Consider the following 5,216-nt stretch of genomic DNA (forward strand, 5'->3'; position numbering starts at 1 on the left):
CAGGAGCCACTCGATCCAGCCGCCTGCAAGCTGCAATAGCTTTGAAGGGAAGATCTAATTCTAGTAGTCAAAGAGGTGACAGAAGACAGACTCCATCTGCCTCCCTGCCTGCACCCCAGGAAGGAAGCACAGCCCCTTTTTGTGGAGAGAGCTGCCATGGTGTGTGGCATGAAAACCACCTCTCTCAGCCAGGGTCCAGGGGTGAGGGAAATTAGTTTGCTCAGGCACCCCTCCTATTTTAGGGTATAAGTTGAAGGTCTCTTGTTGAGAAGGATGGATAAATATAATTATTCATAAATAATACAGCCAGGATGAGAACAGTCCTCCCTGCTGGCTGGACAATGCCCTTACCTACAGGTAAGTCCAAAAATCAAGTGGACTGTTCCATCTCACCCCCCAAAATGTATGGTTGACCTCGCACCTGTAACCCTCCCCTAAAACATCAAGTGCCTGTAAACCCATTGGCCCAAGTCTTGTTCCAGCCAAACTTGAAGCCCCCTGATAAGGGGTCTCCGGGGGGCCAGACGCTCTCTTGGAACTTCCCCTCTCTTGGAACTTCCCCCCCTCTTAGGACCTCCACCCTCTCCTAGAGCATCCTCTTGTCTCTCCCCCATCCCCTCAAGCCTTGACACGTGCTGCGTCTGGCAGCCCCAAGCAAGACCTTTCTGCATCCCTAATAAACCTGATATCCTAAGAGCAGCCTTCAGAGATCTCTTGTCTCCATTCATCTAAACCGTCCTGGAGCACAGCACTCCCTACAGTCTCTCCTTGCGGACCTGGGCTTCCCACCTCCAGTAAAAGTGTGTTTGACATTATTTAGGCAGAATGTTTTCTGCTCCCACAGATTTTTCTCCTAGTATGCCTCATAGGTCTATGGAACTCTTACCCAGTGCTGACTTGAGGACCATTTTCTCAGACAGAGGATACCATGTTCCTAGCTCACAGTGTTGACAATTTGTAGGAAGGAGGGGTATGGTTTTGAGTGGTCATCAGCTTCAAGAGTTGGGGATTATCTTGCTAAAAGTCTCAAACAGTTCACTATATTAAGAAGTCCTGAGTACACCTCCAACACCTCTCTGTCCTTTGGGTCACAATGACTGAGCTCAAAGCACAACTTGCTGCAAGCCACATCCCACATCTCCAGAAAACAAAGAGGCTTGTCCTGCTGTGGATGTTTCTGTGGATGACTGAGGATTGTCAGATGTGGATGAGCTGTCATCATATTAGATACAGTTAATAGCAACCAGCAGTTAAAAGGAGTTTCACCACCATCCATACTTATGCACTCGGGAAGTGCATTGCATAGTGCTGAAGGGTGTTTCTTAATGATTGTTCTTGCCAACTGTCAGTAAATCCCCTAAATTGCTTTCTTGTGGATGTATGCAGTGTGTTCCCTGCTGCCATCCCTCTCTGAAGGAATGAAGCTCTTGGCCCTCTGCAGCTGGGATGCACCCAGCAGTGATGCCCAGCATTCCACCCCCACTACAAACTGCACCCCCCCACACCTTCTTTCCTGCAGGTGTGAGAAATGCCCCTACTGGTACTTGCCAAATGAAGTTTTCTCCTGCAGTGAGTGAGGAAAGAAAGCCATTTGGCTCTCCAGAACACAAGCACATGGCAGGTGACCACTGCCTTCCTGAGAAGGAAAACATTTGTTCCCAGAGGCCAGCAGTGCCTGAGCTTGCAAAAAATCCTGAGGTAAGAAAGCTGAACTGTGCCTCCCATCTCCCTTTCCAGCAGCGTTGAGGAAAGAAGGCAACAGACGCCATCCATTTAAAACAAGCGTGTCAGTAACAACCACAGCCTGAATCAAACCAGATGTGATCTCTAGGGCTGTTAAGCCTGATACTGCACAGACTGCTCTAAGAACTGGGTAGTGTAGCTTGAGATTCCCCAGTTGCTTGTTGCACTTCCTGAAATGAAGACCTCAGGCTCACAACTCAGAGTTCAATTAATATGCCATCAGCACAAAAGAGTCCTTCTTCTTCCTGACATCTCTGGGAAAAGACTTTGCACTCATTTAGACTCTGTTAACTAACTAGAAAAGGCTTTTTTTCAAGCTCCCTAATGATACAGGAGGCTCAACAGTGCTGCAACCTGAAAATAGGTGCCTGGCTTCAGATTAGCCAAAGTTCAGCATCCTATTCCTCTGTTAGATGATTGGAAGTAAGCATGTTTACTGAATTTCGCTCTTGGTACTAATGAACTCCTCACAGCAAGTCTGTTCTCCCAAACACAGTTTCTGCAGGATACTGTACACAAGCACTTCTCTCACATGTAAAAATCATCTTGAACACCTTTCCTCCACTTGGAGAAGAAAATGTACTGAGCTCAGAAATAAGTTTTGAAAATTTGAGCCTCTTCATATACCCAACTTTAGAACAGCTCATGTGCTATCTCTAGATATTCATGAGACAGCATTATCATCTGATTTACTAAGAGTTTGCTGAATGCTGGGAGGGACTTGTAGAAGGGTGTTAGAGTTGTGTACTTCTGTTTGAATGGCAGCTCTTGTAAGAAGAGATTGAAACTGATTTTTTTATTTTCTGAGTGCCAGCACTTTAGATGAAAAATTATGACAGCAACTTCAATTGCCAGCAGTGAATCAATTAATAAACACCAGTCTGAGATAACAAATATTCAGGGTATGAGAAATTTAGTGGAGCCTTAGCATGAGTAAGGAGCTTGACTTTTAGTGTCTTTCATGACAGGGGCTCACACAGCACACACTTGTTGCCATACCCTTGTGTCAAGAAATGCTTTTTCCTTTGGCAGTTAACAATCTACTTACTTTGACATAAGGGACAAAAAAGCAAAGCTTACATTCATATTCTTGAAGATGACATGGTAGCACTGAGGATACTGTATTTTAAAAAATTAATTTACAGAAGCAAAGATTGTATCTTAGACCATGTGGTGTCAAAACTAAATATTCAGTTATGTTCTTACTGAAGTATCCAATCTGCCATGTTCTTAGTTTACATCTCACCTAATTCCTGTGGCTTTGCTGCTGTGGCACAAGACACAGGAGAATGCGACCACTTGATTTTCTTACAAATTGTGCAATCTGAATTTTACAAACCTTTGTTTCAGTTTGTTACTGAAATGTGACAATGTCAAAATATCTTTGTGATCTTTTAATCAGCTGCCCCAACTTTGACTATGCTTAGATATTGTGTCTTACCCACTCTGTACCTTCACCTGTGGATTTTAGACTCGATGGACTGACCTAAATTTCTTAAATAAATATTCTAAAGAGGCTTCTCAAATTTTCTTTCTAAATCTCATGTATTCATTCAATTGGAAGAAAATGAGGTTGCTGTGTTATTTTTTCCATCTATAGGTAGTTATGTACAGTTTTACTCCTTTCCTCTAAAGATGTCTCACTGCCTCACAAGAACAGTGTAAGATTTAGTGCATCTAAGCTTCAAGTACAGCAGTCATATGGAAGCCAGGATTAGAAGCAGTTTGATTCAAAGGGCTGTACTTCAAACTCCTGCATCAACCTGCTTCTCCTGCAGAGGAATGGATGCTGTGGATGTTGTTTGGTTGTCACTGCTATTGCCTTTCTTCTGTCTTCATAGGGAAAACAGAGGAAAACAAAAGAAGGGCACAACTACAAAAGCTGTGTCTTGCACTACACTGGGTTCCCTCCAGCTTGCTGTGGTCTCTTTTGTGTGACAGTGCTGTGGAACACAGACCTGAGAGCAATATTTAGCTCAGCTTTTTCCACAGCAAAACTGCTTTCTCTGTTTGACAGCTGAAATATGGTGAACAGCAATATTGAAATTCTTTCTAATGGAGTGACTGCCTTTCACACAAGTAGCATAACATAATTCCCTCTTACTCACATTGTCTTCTTCACTAAGACTCTGCTTAGCCTGCTTCTGTCAGCTCTAATTACAAACCAGCGATAAACCATCCTCGCTTTCTTCTGGATAAGTTCTCCCTTGAATTTGACTTATTTCAGGATGTCGGATGCCAGTTGGGAAATGGAAAATACATTCTGGAAACTTCAAAACCTTCGTTCCTAGACAGTTACACATTTCCTTAAGGGACTTAATTCTAGAAGAATCACACAAAAAATAGTAAGCAGAACAGTGCAGTAGCTCAGGTGGTTATAAGCAAAAAGGAAGTTTTCAGTATAAAATGAAAGCCAAACATTGTGTTAAAACCAAATACATATGCAATTTGCTTTCCAAGAATCTGTCTGGTATGTAGGAAGGACACAAACCTCTAAATATTTAGGGTTAAAGGATTTCACATGTGAGCAAGAAATACTCCATGCTGCCTAAGATTCCTTCCTCTGGATGTGCCTGACACACAGAAGTCAGCCTTCAGCCAGCAAAGGGAGATAACTAGCAGCCGTTTATTCACTGGCATCCTGAGGACTGAGCCCGGCGAGCTGGGGTGTCTTTGGCAAAGGAGAACAACTGGTGAGTGATGGTTCGGCACATCCCTGGACTTGATGATCTCAGAAGTCTCTTCCAACCTCGTTATTCTGTGATTCTGTGTTCCGGGCGTTGCTGCTGGGCCCGCAGGCTCCGCAGGGCTCCGCTGGGCGCTGCCCCGCCCCGAGTGCGAGCTGCGAGCTGCGGGGCCAGGCTGGCAGGGAGGAGGCGCTGCGGGAGCTCGCAACGCGTTCCGCTACCTGAAAGGGTCCTACAGGGAAGGTGGGCAGGAACTATGGTGATAGGACAAGGGGGAATGGGTACAAATTCAAAAGGGGAAATTTAGATGAGATGTTAGGAAGACATTCTTTACTGTGAGGGTGGAGAGGCGCTGGAACACGCTTTCCAGGGACACTGTGTATGCATCGTCCCTGGAAGCGTTCAACGTCAGGTCGGATGGAGCTTAAAATGGGAGCGTATGATCCTTCGGGCGCAACCGCGCCCCTCGGCCTCGCGCCGAGCGGCGGCCGCAGCGCCGCGGGGCCGCGCCCGGGGCTGGGTCCGGCCGGGCCCGGGAGCCCCCGAGCCCCGCCCGCCCCGGCCCCGCGCGGCCACGCCCCCTCACTGTCCCGCCCCCGGCGCGTCCCGGCCGGCAGCTCCGCCCGCGCGCTCGTCACTGTTATCGCGAGAGCAGCGGCTGCCCGCTCCCGGCTACTTCCGCCCTCTCCGCCAAGCCTCGCGCGATCTCGTGCCCTTTCCTCCTGAGCAGGGCGCACAGTCTCGCGAGAGCGCGGCGTGCTGCGGCCGCGGGGTGGGGCGCCGGGC

This window comes from Lonchura striata, chromosome 10 (genome assembly GCF_050655825.1).
Source record: "Lonchura striata isolate lonStrDom1 chromosome 10, ASM5065582v1, whole genome shotgun sequence".
NCBI classification, from domain to species: Eukaryota; Metazoa; Chordata; class Aves; order Passeriformes; family Estrildidae; genus Lonchura; species Lonchura striata.